Genomic DNA, 13,392 nt, shown 5'->3' with positions numbered 1-13,392 from the left:
ATTAAGACTTTGGTATTTCTAAGTTCTGGAGCATTTATTGAATGCATTGTTGGGTCATTTTAAGTGTCTTTGTTCTAACTATGAGAAGCCCAACTCCAAATGCCTTAGCAATAAGCTTGGTTTGATTTGGGGACTATTGATATCATCTGGAGTCCTGGGGTTAATGCATCAGACGGCAAAGCTGTTTCAACTGCAAGGTCGGCAGTTCAAGCTCACCAGCTGCTCCTTGGAAACCCAATACAGGGTCACTATGGGTCAGAACCGACTCAATGGCACTTCATAACAACAACAACAATTATATCATCTAACACCTGGCTTGTCTTTACTCTAGTCTTCATATACCATCAAGCTGATTTGCTCATAGTAGCAACATGGAAGCTGCAGTTTCAGGTCTGATGTCCACACAATCTAGGATTTTTTGCTTCCCAGAAGTTCCCTGAAAAATCTCTCAAGTCACATGGACTCAAATTGGGTCTCATGTCCATCTTGCCTGAGTCTCTTTGGCCAGACAGTGATGATTGACTGATTGGTTTAGGTCACCTGAGTCAGTCACAGTTAACAAGGGGGTGGAGGAATAGGCATTATTGAGCCACAGAGATGTTTCTTTAGGAAAACAACATCTGATTTGGGATAATGAAATAGGAATGGCTGGTGCTTATGGGTATGTGGTGAGTGGATGGAATGGAAAGAGGAAGATGACCATGGGTGGTGAATATCCAAAACTAAGTAGTGTGGTTTGACTCAGTGTAGATACCTGGATTTTCTCTAGAATAGCACCTGTGAATCTCAAGGTCTTGGGCTGTAGAAGAGAGTGGTTCTGAGAGGACTAAGTCTGGAGATCCACGGTCCTGGGGTACTAACTTGTGTTGGCTTGAGCATATTAATGGGGAAGTGGCACTCCATGTCAGCAGGGAGTGGCAGCATCAGAACGTAGAGGGTCGCAGACCTACAGAAGCTCCGGGGGTACTGGAAGTCTCCATTATGTGGACCACTTGGAGTGTTATGGCTCTCAAAGTGGGCATGCTCCATCACTGTTATGATCAAAATCTGATTACTGCTAATGGTTAAGACATTGTGAGAAGCAGTGCCTGCTACGGGAATGGGAGACTTCAGAGATCCAGGAGTCTTCCCTGCTTGAAAGCTGTGCTTTGGTGAAAGTCCCTTTTGGACTACATAAGTCCCACAAAGCTCCGAGAATGTTAAAACTGGACTTCCCTTCAAACTGCTGTGTTGGAGCTTGCATAGCTTCTAATTTATTTGAGAAATAAAAACTGTGACATTATTTGTGTCACGATAGTATGGGGCAGTTAATATATGGAACTATTACATTCTATGCACACATACTTAGCATACATTACCTCATTCAATGCTCACAGCCCCCTACAAGGCAGTCATTGTTTTTATTGTTTGGCAGAAGAGGAAAGCCCAGCTTGGAATTAAGTCCACTGGTGAAGGTCCAGAGCTAGAATATGGTAGAGCTGGGACTTAAACTCAGCACCCATCCTCCTACTCTCACGTAGCAAGGCTCCTTAGGGAATATGACATGACAGCATACTCAGCACCAAGGTAGAGGCAGTTGTTCCTCCACCCACCCTGAATACTGTAAGTCTGCTGTTGGGATTCTGAGAGAGTCTCACTTCTAAAGGAGAAGTATTATAGTTTCTCTCATCTTCCTCTGGATGCTATCATGTCTACCTGGGACATTTGGAACCGCTACCCAGCTGCTTGCTATCCTTCTAACGATGAGGCCAATGCTCATGGTGGCAGAGTGGAGATGGGAAAATCTGGGTCTTTGGTGGTGTGGTTTGGTCGTTGAATAATTTACTCTGGAAGCTTCTAGCCTACCCAGTATGCAGTCGTCTCTTCTTTAGTAAGAGAAAAGCGATATGGATGGGTGTAACAATGTACTTACATATAAAACTACATTTCCCAGTATCCCTGCCTGCCCCACAATGATGGTTAGCATTACAGTAGCAATATGGAACTACAAGGCTAACTTGAAGATGGGAGCCAGGTGCTAAAGATGGGCTTGCAGAAGGTGTGGGTCCTTGAGGACTGTGGAGCCGTCATACATCTATGGGATTCTTTCAGGTGAGAGATACATAAACCTCTATCTTATATAAGCTACTGTTGTTTTGTCAATTATATGCAGCTGAGCCTAATTCCAACCAAGGAACCTATGTATTTCTGAATTTCCTGTTGGGTGAGAATTCATTTCTTTAATTAAATTCCATAATTCCTAATTAATTTAGTTAAATAACCCTTTGGTCTCATGTACTTTGGACATGCTATTGGAATGGACCAATTCTTGGAAAAGGACATCATGCTTGGTTGTTGCTGTTAAGTGCTGTTGAGTTGGTTCTGACCCATAGTGATCCTGTATAGGGTTTCCGAGGAGCTTGAACTGCCAACCTTGCAGTTCAAATGGTTTTTCAGTCTGGCTCATTAACCAGGACTCCATCATGCTTGGCTGTTGTTGTTGTTAAGTGCTGTCGAGTCGATTCTGACCCATAGCAACCCTATAGGGTTTCCGAGGCTGTAAATCTTTACAGGAACAGAAAACCTCATCTTTCTCCCGCAGAACAGCTGGTAGTTTTGAACTTCTGACCTTGCGGTTCGCAGCCCAATTCGTAATCACTATACTACCAGAGCTCCTTGATAGAGAGTAGCAAAGAAGGAAACCCTTAATTCAATGGACTGACACAGTGGTTGCCACTATGGGCTAAAACATAACAACTGTGAAGATGGTGCAGGACTGGGAAGTGTTTTGTTCTGTGTGTAGGGTCATTGTGAGTTGGAACTAACTCAGAAGGTATCCAACAACAACAACAACAATGTGTAAACTGTTTGGAGTTGCAGTTTTTATGTGCAATCAATGACATCCTAAATGTTTCCTCTTTAAATCCCATATTGTTAATGTCCCTATTACATATCAACAACAAAGGTGCTTACTTGTACTTTATTGACTATGCAAAGTTTTTTGACTGTGTGGATCATGACAAACTATGGATAACATTGCAGAGAATGGGTATTTCAAAACACTTTATTGTGCTCAAAAGGAACCTGTACATAGACCAAGAGGCAGTGGTTTGAGCAGAACAAGGGGATACGGAATGGTTTAAAATCAGGAAAGGTGTGTGTGCAGATTTTTTTTTTCTTTTAATACAATTTTTATTCAATATATATGCTGAGGAAATAATCAAGAGGCTAGGTTATATGAAGAAGAGTGCAGCATCAAGATTGGAATAAGATTCATTAACAACTTGCCAAATGCAGATTATACATCCTTGTTTGCTGAGAGTGAAGAGGACTTAAAATACTTACTAATGAAGACTAAAGATTCTAACTTTCAGTATGGATTGCACTTTTATGTAAAGAAAACAAAAATCCTCACAACAGGACCAATGAGTAATATCATGATAAGTGGAACAAGGATTGAAGTTGTCAAAGACTTCATTTTGCTTGGATCCACAATCAGCACTCAGGGAAGCAGCAGTCAAGAAATCAGGTGACTTATTGCATTAGGCAAATCTTCTGTAAAAGACTTCCTTAAAGTGTTCAAGTGTAAAGATATCAGGCTGAGGACTAAGATGTGTCTGACCAAAGCCATGATATTTTCAATAGCCTCATATGCAAATGAAAGTTGGACAAAGAAAACTGAAAGAATTGATGCATTTGAAAGTATGATGCTGGAGAATAATATTGAAAGTACCATGGGCTGTCAGAAGAACAAACAAATTTGTGTTGGAAGAAGTACAGTCAGAAGCTCTTTAGAACTCAGGATAGTGAGACTTTGTCTCTCTTATTTCGGACATGTTATTAGGAGGGTCTAGTCCCTGAAGAAAGACATCATACTTGGCAAAGTGGAAGGTCAGCAAAAATAAGGAAGACTGCCAAGGAAATGGCTCGACACTGTGACAGTAGTAAATGTAACAACAATTGTGAAGATAGCGCACGATCAGGCAGTGTTGTATTCTGTTGTGCTTTGGGTAGCTAAAAGTTGGAATTGACTTGATGGTATCTAACAACAACACATAGCAACTACAATGCAGGAATATATTTTTTGCTTCCCAATTATTCTTGGTATGAGAAATTCTAAAGTTTGGATCTCTACTAGTCTCCATCTCTTTTCCCTGCCCTTAAGCTCCATCTTTTGGCAAGGAAGAACTTCCAGAAAGCCCAAAGAAAAACAAAGGTTCTGGCTGGCTGCTAGGAAAAAAAAAAGAAAGAATGGCTTCAACCATCCCTCTCATAAGGAGCTCTGGTAGCGTAGTGGTTACGAATCGGGCTGCGAACCTTAAGGTCAGCGGTTCGAAACTACCAGCCGCTCTGCGGGAGAAAGATGAGGCTTTCTACTCCCGTAAGGATTTACACCCTTGGAAACCCTGTACAGGGTCGCTATGGGTCGGAACCGACTCGACGGCACTTAACAACAACAACAACATCCCTCTCATAGCACTCTCCATGTAACATTGCTCTCACAATGTTACAAAGCTCTTGTAGAGCTGCTGATAAATGCCCACAGAGCACACTCTTCCACCATATGCCTCATCCTGAAGGCACTCACCTCTAGATGAGTTGGTCAGGAAACTTAGCTCCCCCAATTAAGTACCTGCAGACACCCTACTCTACAAATAAGCTTCCTGCCCAAAGTCACTCTGCGTTACTTGTTCCATAGGCTGGGAAGCCCACTGCTCTGGCTGGTGCTCTGGCTCTTGCTGCTGCTCCTTTGTTATTCCTCCAGTGTCACAGCTTTCTGTTCCTGGGTCAAAAGGAGGTTCAATGTACAGAGATCTCTAGATCCAAAAGACGTGTTCCATGCCTGGCTGATTCTTTGATGGTAGTAAGAGCTCCCATTTCTGCTTCCAAAATGGCTCATTCTACTCACATTAGCATTCCAAATTTTTACCATCATAATGAACTCAGCTGACCACTCACAACTGAGTCATGTAATCCTATCAGCATTTTCTCCCACCATCTCTTACCCAGAACCACCAGGGCGAAATTATTGATTGGTGGGAGTTACAAAGACTATGGGTACAAGAGTTGTTTGAAGCAATTCACTGCATTGTAGTGCTACAGGGGTGGCAGAACATTGGTGGGGAATTCAAATGGTTTCCTTAGCACTTACTCCAGACTATCATAGTAAGAACTATGACTATCGAACAGAACATGGGAACACTGAATGGTTTAAAATTAAGAAAGGTGTGCCACAGGGTTGTATTCTTTCACCGTACTTATTCAAACTGTATGCAGAGCAAATAATCCAAGAAGCTGGGTTATATGAAGAAAAACGTGGTATCAGGACTGGAGGAAGACTCATTAACAACCTGTGATATGCAGATGATACAACCTTGCTTGCTGAAAGTGAAGAGGACTTAAAGTGCTTACTGATGAAGATCAAAGAACACGGCCTTTAGTATGGATTGCATCTCAATGTAAAGAAAACAAAACTCCTCACCACTGGACCAATAAACAACATTCTTATCAATGTAGAAAAGATTGAAGTTGTCAAGGACTTCATTCTTCTTGGATCAACCATCAACACTCATGGAAGCAGCAGTCAAGCAATCAAATGATGCATTGCATTAGGCAAATCTGCTGCACAAGACCTTTTTAAAATGTTGAAGAGCAAAGATGTCAGCTTGAGGACTAAAGTGCACCTGACCCAAGCCATGGTATTTTCAATAACTTCATATGCATGCAAAAGCCGGACAGTGAATAAGGAAGACCATAGAAGAATTGATGCTTTTGAGTTATGGTGTTGGAGGATAATATTGAAAGTGCCATGGGCTGCCAAAAGAACCAACAGAACTGTGTTGGATGAAGTGCAACCATGGAGGCCAGGATGGCCAAATTTTGTCTCTCATACTTCGGACATATTGTCAGGAGGGACCAGTCACTAGAGAAGGATATCATGTTTGGTAAGGTGGAGGCTCAGAGAAAAAGAGGAAGACCCTCCCCAGTGAGATGGATTGGCAAAGTGGCAGCATCAATGGGCTCAAGTATGGCAACAATTGTGAGGTTAGCACAGTTGGCAGTGTTTCATTCTGTTGTGCATAGGGTCACTATGAGTCGGTACCGACCCACTGGCACCTAACAACAACATCGTAGAATCCTCTTATCTGAGCAGGTAGGATATGGGCTTTGAAGAACAGCCTCTCCCAGTTTCCTCACTGCCTCTTTTTCAGTCCGTCTGCCCAGATCATATGGTTTGCCTTCCACCCAAATCCTCAGGGAGAGAAGCTTTTTAATAACTGGGGAGTTAACTGTTGCCTCAGGTTTTGTTTGTTTGCCATTAAGTTAGCATTGAATAAATGCAGGATTCTTGACTTAACAGGCCAGCTATTGTGTATTATCAAAATGGCAAATTAATAATTAAAAGCTGAGATATATGCTGGAGATATACCAAGGATGTAACTGAAGTGGCTTAATTTGCAGTCAATGTTGCATTTCTGGCCAGTCAGTATTTATTTCAAATACAATAACCATTTTGTTAAACCTAAGTCTATTAAATCTAAATGAAAGTCAGGAATTGGTACTGGTTGGTGGGGGATGGGTTAGTCAGTCTATGCTGAAAGCCTCCCAAACCACCAGCTTCATTAGTCCCATCTCTTTGTGAGGATGCCAAAGCTAGATCATAAAGCATGGCTGGATTAATAATCGTTCATTATCAAGGGATAGAATCACTTCTCATCCTTACCCCAAATGGCTTTCCCTTAGCTACAAACCTATAACATAATGATGATAATGACAGCCATCATTTACCAGTCCTGGTGTGACAGTATGGGTTGATGTGCTGGGCTGCAAGGTTAGTTTGAACTGCAAGGTCAGTGGTTCAAGCTCACAGCCGTTCCTTGGAAAACTTATACAGGCTCGCTGTGAGTCGGAAACAATTCAATGGCACTTAACAGCAACAACATTATGTGTTGGTGTGGTGCTGTAGGATAAGCACTTGACTTCAAGGTTGGATTGAACTGCAAAGCCGGTGGTTCAAATTTACCAATCGCTCCTTGGCAAGCCTATACAGGGTTGCTATGATTCAATGGCACTTAAAAACAACAACAATATGTGCTAAGGAGTCCTGATGTGTCACTATAGGATCAGCACTGGACTGTTAACCAGAAGTTGGCTGTTTAAACCCACCAGCTGCTCCTCAGAAACCCTATACAGGGTCACTATGAGTGAGAACTAACTGGACAACATGTAACCACCACCACAACAGCAATTATGTGCTAAAGGAGCCCTGGTGGAGTTCTAGGATATGGACTGGGGTGCTAACTGAAAGCTCAGTGGTTCAAACCCATCAGCCACTCTGCAGGGGAAAGCTGAGACTGTTGGTTCCTTAAAAGATTACAGTCTTGGAAACCCTACATAGGATTGCAATAAGTCAGAATCAACCAGATGGCAGTGGGTTTTATTATGTTTTTTGGTTTTATTATGTTCCAAAGGAGTCCCAGCGGCATAGTAGCTTCAGCTTTGGCCTGCCAGTCACTCGGCAGGAGAAAGGTGAAGCCCTCTGCTTCTACAAAGATTTACATGTGAAGACTTGGAAATGTTAACAAGCAATTCTACTCTTATAGGGTCATAGGAGTCGGAATGAACTCGATGGCCATGGGTTTGTCACGTGCCAAGTGCTCCAGACCCATGATCTCCAATTCTGACAGCAATCCCAATTTACAGCTGAGGAAATTGAGGCTTAGAAGAGTTAAATAGTCAACAGTCAAGGTCACACAGATGCTAATTGGCAGAGTTGGGATTTAAACTCAGGTCATTTGGGTTCCGAAGCCCATCCTGTTGCAAGCAATAGAATCTCTAAGGCCTTGAACTTGTATGAGTATTTTTTGTGCCACATAGGAGGGTTCCTGTTTCTTGGCTCAGAAATTGATTACCTTTCTTTCTCTCCAAATTAAACTCCTTATTTCACATGGACATGAACACTTGTCTTCTCCCACTTTCCCAGCTTCTGATCGGAGCTCACATGAATGGCAGACATTCTAATCTACCCCCCGCCCCTATCCTAGTCACTCTCTTTTTTTTCATTTGTGCATGGCGGTGGTGGTTGTGTGCCACCGAGTTTGTTCCAACTCATAGCAACACTGTACAGGGTTTCCGAGGCTGTAAATCTTTATGGGAGCAGAAAGCCTCATCTTTCTCCCACGGAATGACTGGTCATTTCAAACCACTGACCTTGAGGTTATCAGTCCGACTTGTAACCACTACGCTACCAGAGCTGCTTATTTGTGCACGACTGTAGGGTTTATCCACAAACTCTAACAAGAAAGAAAACCAAAAATGCTCAAAGGAGAAAAACTTCCAGTGTTTCTGTCATGGTTACCTAGTCTAACCACGATACATATAGTACAGGTGGGCAGCTTTAAAGAGCAGAGATTTATTTTCTTAGTTCAGAGGCTACAACTCCAAACGAGGGCCTTGTCCCTGTCCTTCCATGTCAGTACCCTCGGTGTTTCTTGGTTTCTGGATGTTCTGTCTTCCCCACATGCATGTGCTCTCTCTATCCTGGTCTTTTTATAACTCAGGAGTGATTAGGTTTAGGATCTCTCCTACACTGGTGTGACTTTATTAACCTAAGAAAAAATGGCCCTAGTTCTACACAGGAGTACATCCACAGGAACCTGGGCCAGGAATTCAACACACAGTTTTTGAGGGAAAAAGTTCCCTCCGTGACACAGTACCCAAACCAGTTTCTGGCTGCTGTGTTTGGGCTTCTCTCTGGCCTTTTTTGTGAGCCTGTCTGAGCCTTCTTCAATGCAGGCCTTTTTTGCACAGCTGGGCTCCAGTAGCCAGGCAGTAGAGAGAACATACAGATGAACTGCCAATTGCCTGTGGTCTTGATTATGGCTCACAATTTAGGATGCCAGAATACTTATCTGAACCATGAACTATGTTGTTGCATAGCTGGGGCACATAGTTGAAACCAATAAGCATTTGCAGGAAGACTGTATTTTAGGCATCTATATAAGGGAGCTTGGTCATTCATTCATTCATTCATTTCCTCAATGCATATTTGTTGCTTGCCTCCTTTGTGTCAGCTGCAATGTTGTAAGGTATTAGGCCTTTAACTTCACATAAGATCCCATGGGATCCAGGAGCAATGCCAAAGAAGGGGCACTGAAGGGAGAAAAGAACTGGACTTGAGTTAGGGTAATCTATTCTTTCAATTGCCCTGAAACGTGTCCAGTTTTAGCACTGAACATCTTGAATCCCAGAAAACCCCCGAGTGCACTAGGGACAGTTGGTTGCTGTAGTTTGAGAGCCAGCTCTACCATCTCCCAGTGAGTGAGTCAATAAATATTTTTTGAATGCCTATAATGTGCCAGCTGGAGTCTTGGTGTCACTATGGGTGGGAACCGACTCTACAGCACTCAACAACAACAACAACAATGTGCCAGCCACAATTTTTATTGCTGGGAGACCAGCAGTAAACAAAGCAGAGTCACTTTGATCAAGACACCCCTTTGAGTAACAATAGACATTACAAACAAAAATAAATATGATAATTTAAGTGCCGCATGGATTATGGATTACAACTCAATGTAAAGAAAACAAAAATCCTCACAACTGGACCAATAAACAGCATTCTTATCAATGGAGAAGAGATTGAAGTTGTCAAGGACTTCATTCTTCTTGGATCAACTATCAACACTTGCGGAAGCAGCAGACAAGAGATCAGACGACGTATTGCATTGGGTAAATCTGCTGCACAGGAACTTTTTAAAGTACTGAAGAGCAGAGATGTCAGCTTGAGGACTAAGGTGCGCGTGACCCAAGCCATGGTATTTTCAATAACCTCATATGGATGTGAAAGCTGGACAGTGAATAAGGAAGATCTTAGAATTGATGCCTTTGAGTTGTGGTGTTGGAGGAGAATACTGAACGTGCCATGGACTGCCAAAAGAACCAATAGATCTGTTTTGGACGAAGCGCAACCAGAGTGCTCCTTGGAGGCCAAGATGGCTAGGCTTTGTCTTTCATACTTTGGACACATTGTCCGGAGAGAACAGTCGCTGGAGAAGGATGTCATGCTGGGTAAGGTGAAGGGTCAGAGAAAAAGAGGAAGACCCCCAATGAGATGGATAAGCCAGGTGGCATCATTGATGGCGTCAAGTGTGGCGGCGGTAGTGAGGTTGGCCCAGGATCGGACATTGTTTCGTTCTGCTGTGCATGGGGTCGCTATGAGTTGGTTCCGACTCGATGACATCTGACAACAACAACAAGGAACGTAGAACAGGCATTGTGACAGAGAGGGGTGTAAGGTGGGAGGGGACTATTAGCTTGGATCATCAGAGAAGGCCTCCACAGGAGGTAGCTATGAATAGACTCCTGCAGGAGAAGGCAACTATCTTCTGGGGGAAACTTTCCAAGCATAAGGATCATCAACAGCCAAGGACCTGAGATGGGAACAAATCCTTCAGGTTTGGGAAAGGAGTCTTGGTATGGCACTGTGGATTAATGTGTTGGACTGCAAAGTAGGTTTGAACCTCAAGGTTGGTGGTTCAAATCCCCCAGCTGCTTCTTGGAAACCCTATACAGGGTCACTATGGGTTAGATCTGACACGATGACACTCATCACCATCAACAACAACATATGGGAAGAAGGAGAGAGAGGAAGAGGGGTTGGAGAATGAGTCAGGAACCAGACAACGGAGCATCATGGGCTCTGCCCTGGGGTAAATGTCCTCAGATGAAGTAAAGGCTCAGAAAGGTCAGGTGGGACCAGAGAGGTGAGAACTAATAGCTTCTCCCACTAACTTGCCTTTTTCTTGGGTTTTTAACCTTGAGAAAGGTATCACTCTTCACAGAGCTGTCCAGGCTCAGAACCTTGGAATCATCTGGATTCCTCCTTTTTTCTCCATCCCTGTCCTTATTCTAACCATCTCCTATTCACCTAGCTGGTGAAGGAGGGATTCCCCCATCCTAAATATACTAGGTAGTCGAACACCTAACACCTGACACTGATTGATGAGACTGACAGCAGTTTATTAGTTGCATATACTCATGCACATACTATGCGGGGCCACATGGGAAGTTACACTTGGGAGCAGAGTGAACTGGCAGAGGCTGTGGAGGCAGGTTTTGTAGTAACAACAGGACAAGTTTCCCTTTGATTCTGTAAGAAGATGTGATTGACTTGTTTAAACAATTCTGTGGGCTGCCAGGGAAATGAGACCCATTAGGTTGGAGGCTGAGTTGAGTGTGCAATTGGTTCAGATGAAAGAGGAACAGGCTGATGGAGAGCTGGTGTGTGTACAGGCAGATGTGGTAAGGACAGGCGAACTCCTGGTTAAGCCTTTGAGGCTCTGTAGGGGTCAAAAATGTCAAGGCTGTACTTGAAACTTTAGCTTTCCCAATATAGTCCCCATTCAGTTAGTCTCCATTTCTTGTCAATTCTACCTCCAACTAAGCCTTAAATCTGTTCCATTTTCTCTGTCCTCACTGACACTTCTCTGGTACAACCTCTCACCATTTTGTCAACAGTTTCCTGACTGATCTTTTTGCCTTTTGCTTCTTCCCCATATAGTAATGCAAGGGGCCTTCAAAAAGTGCATGCAAAAGTGAAGTTAAAAGATAATGGAATTTTTTGAAGCACTATCATCCATGTTATCAGGACTCCTCAAAACGTAAATCAAATGATGGCACTCCCTTGCTCAATTCATTTGTACTTAGCATGTTGTCTTAAGTTTCTCAGAAGCAGATTCTGAGGTGGTGATTTGTGTGCAGTAAGTTTATTGGTGGAAAACAAGATGGTAGATTGGGTAGATGTGTAGCGAGGAGCTCCGTCACCAACAACACATAATACCAGGTCAAGCAGGCTCAGGGGATGGTGCTACAACTCTGAACCACATATAAAGGAATATTTAGAAGATTGGAAGGCTTACAGCTAGGGGAAATTGTAGCAGAATCAAGAAATCCATTGCTTTCTAATTCAAGACACTCAGTTATTCCCAGAGCTGCCATCGTGGGAGAGACCAAGTGGGGGAAGGATCAGAACAGCCACGAACGCCTGACAAAACTGCAGAGATACAGGTGTGGACATTCGTTTTTTGGTATATGTTCATTGGTCTCTGGCTGTGTGTGCACCTCCATTCTGGCGACTAGAGGGGGTGCCTGAGCAAATGGACACCCCACGCTCTCCCCTGGAGGGTTCCACTATGGATGCACATAGAGCTCCTCTAAATTTAAAGTGACAGTTTCCACTTAAAACCAAACAGCCACCACTCATCTGTCAGTTTGTCGTACTGTGGTGGCTTGTGAGTTGCTATGATTCTGAAAGCTATGCCACCAGTATTTTAAATAACCAGCAGGGTCACCCATGGTGGAGAGGTATCAGATGAGTTTCCAAACAAAGACAGACTGGGAAGAAAGAGTGACAAACTATTTCCGAATCTTTAGTCATTGAAAACCTTATGAATAGCAGAGAAACACTGTCAGATATAGTGCCGGAAAATGAGGTCCTCAGGTTGGAAGACACTCAAAATGCGACTGGGGAAGAGCTGCCTCCTCAAAGCAGAGCTGACCATGATAATGCAAATGGAGTAAAGCTCATGGGAGAAAAGGCCTCCAGACCTTCATTTGCTGATGGGGCACAACTCAAAATGAAGAGAAACAGCTGTAAACATCCATTGAAAATCAGAACACGGAATGTACAAAGTATGAACCTAGGAAAATTGGAAGTTGTCAAAAATGAGATGGAATGCATAAACATCGATATCTTAGAGATTAGTGAGCTGAAACAGACTGGTATTGGCCATTTTGAATCTGACAACCACATAGTTTACTATGCTGGGAATGACAAATTGTTGCATTCATTGTCAAAAAGAACATATCCAGATCAGTCATGAGATACAACGCTGTCTGTGATAGGATAATATCCATGCACCTACAGGGAAGCCCATTTAATACCACTATGATTCGAATTTACACACCAACTAGTAAAGTCAGTGAGGATGAAATAGAAGAATTCTGTCAGCTTCTTCAATCTGAAACTGATCAGACATGCAATCAAGATGTATTGATCATTACTGGTGATTGGAATGCAAAGGTTGGGAGTAAAGAGGAAGGATCAGTAGTTGGAAAACATGGCCTTGGTGATAGAAATGATGCTGGAGAACGCATGGTAGAATTCTGCAAAAGCAATGATTTGTTCATTTCAAATACCTTCTTTAGACAGCATAAGAGACGACTATACACATGGACCTCACCAGATGGACTACTTAGAACTCAAATTGACTACATCTGTGGAAAGAGATGATGGAAAAGCTCCATATCATAGCAAAAACAAGGCCAGTGGCAGACTGTGGAGCAGACCATCAATTTCTCATATGTAAATTCAAACTGAAGCTGAAAGAAAATGAAAACAAGTCCACAAGA

The sequence above is a fragment of the Chrysochloris asiatica genome, unplaced genomic scaffold (genome assembly GCF_000296735.1).
Source record: "Chrysochloris asiatica unplaced genomic scaffold, ChrAsi1.0 scaffold00072, whole genome shotgun sequence".
Lineage (NCBI taxonomy): Eukaryota > Metazoa > Chordata > Mammalia > Afrosoricida > Chrysochloridae > Chrysochloris > Chrysochloris asiatica.
This window is presented reverse-complemented; position numbering follows the sequence as displayed.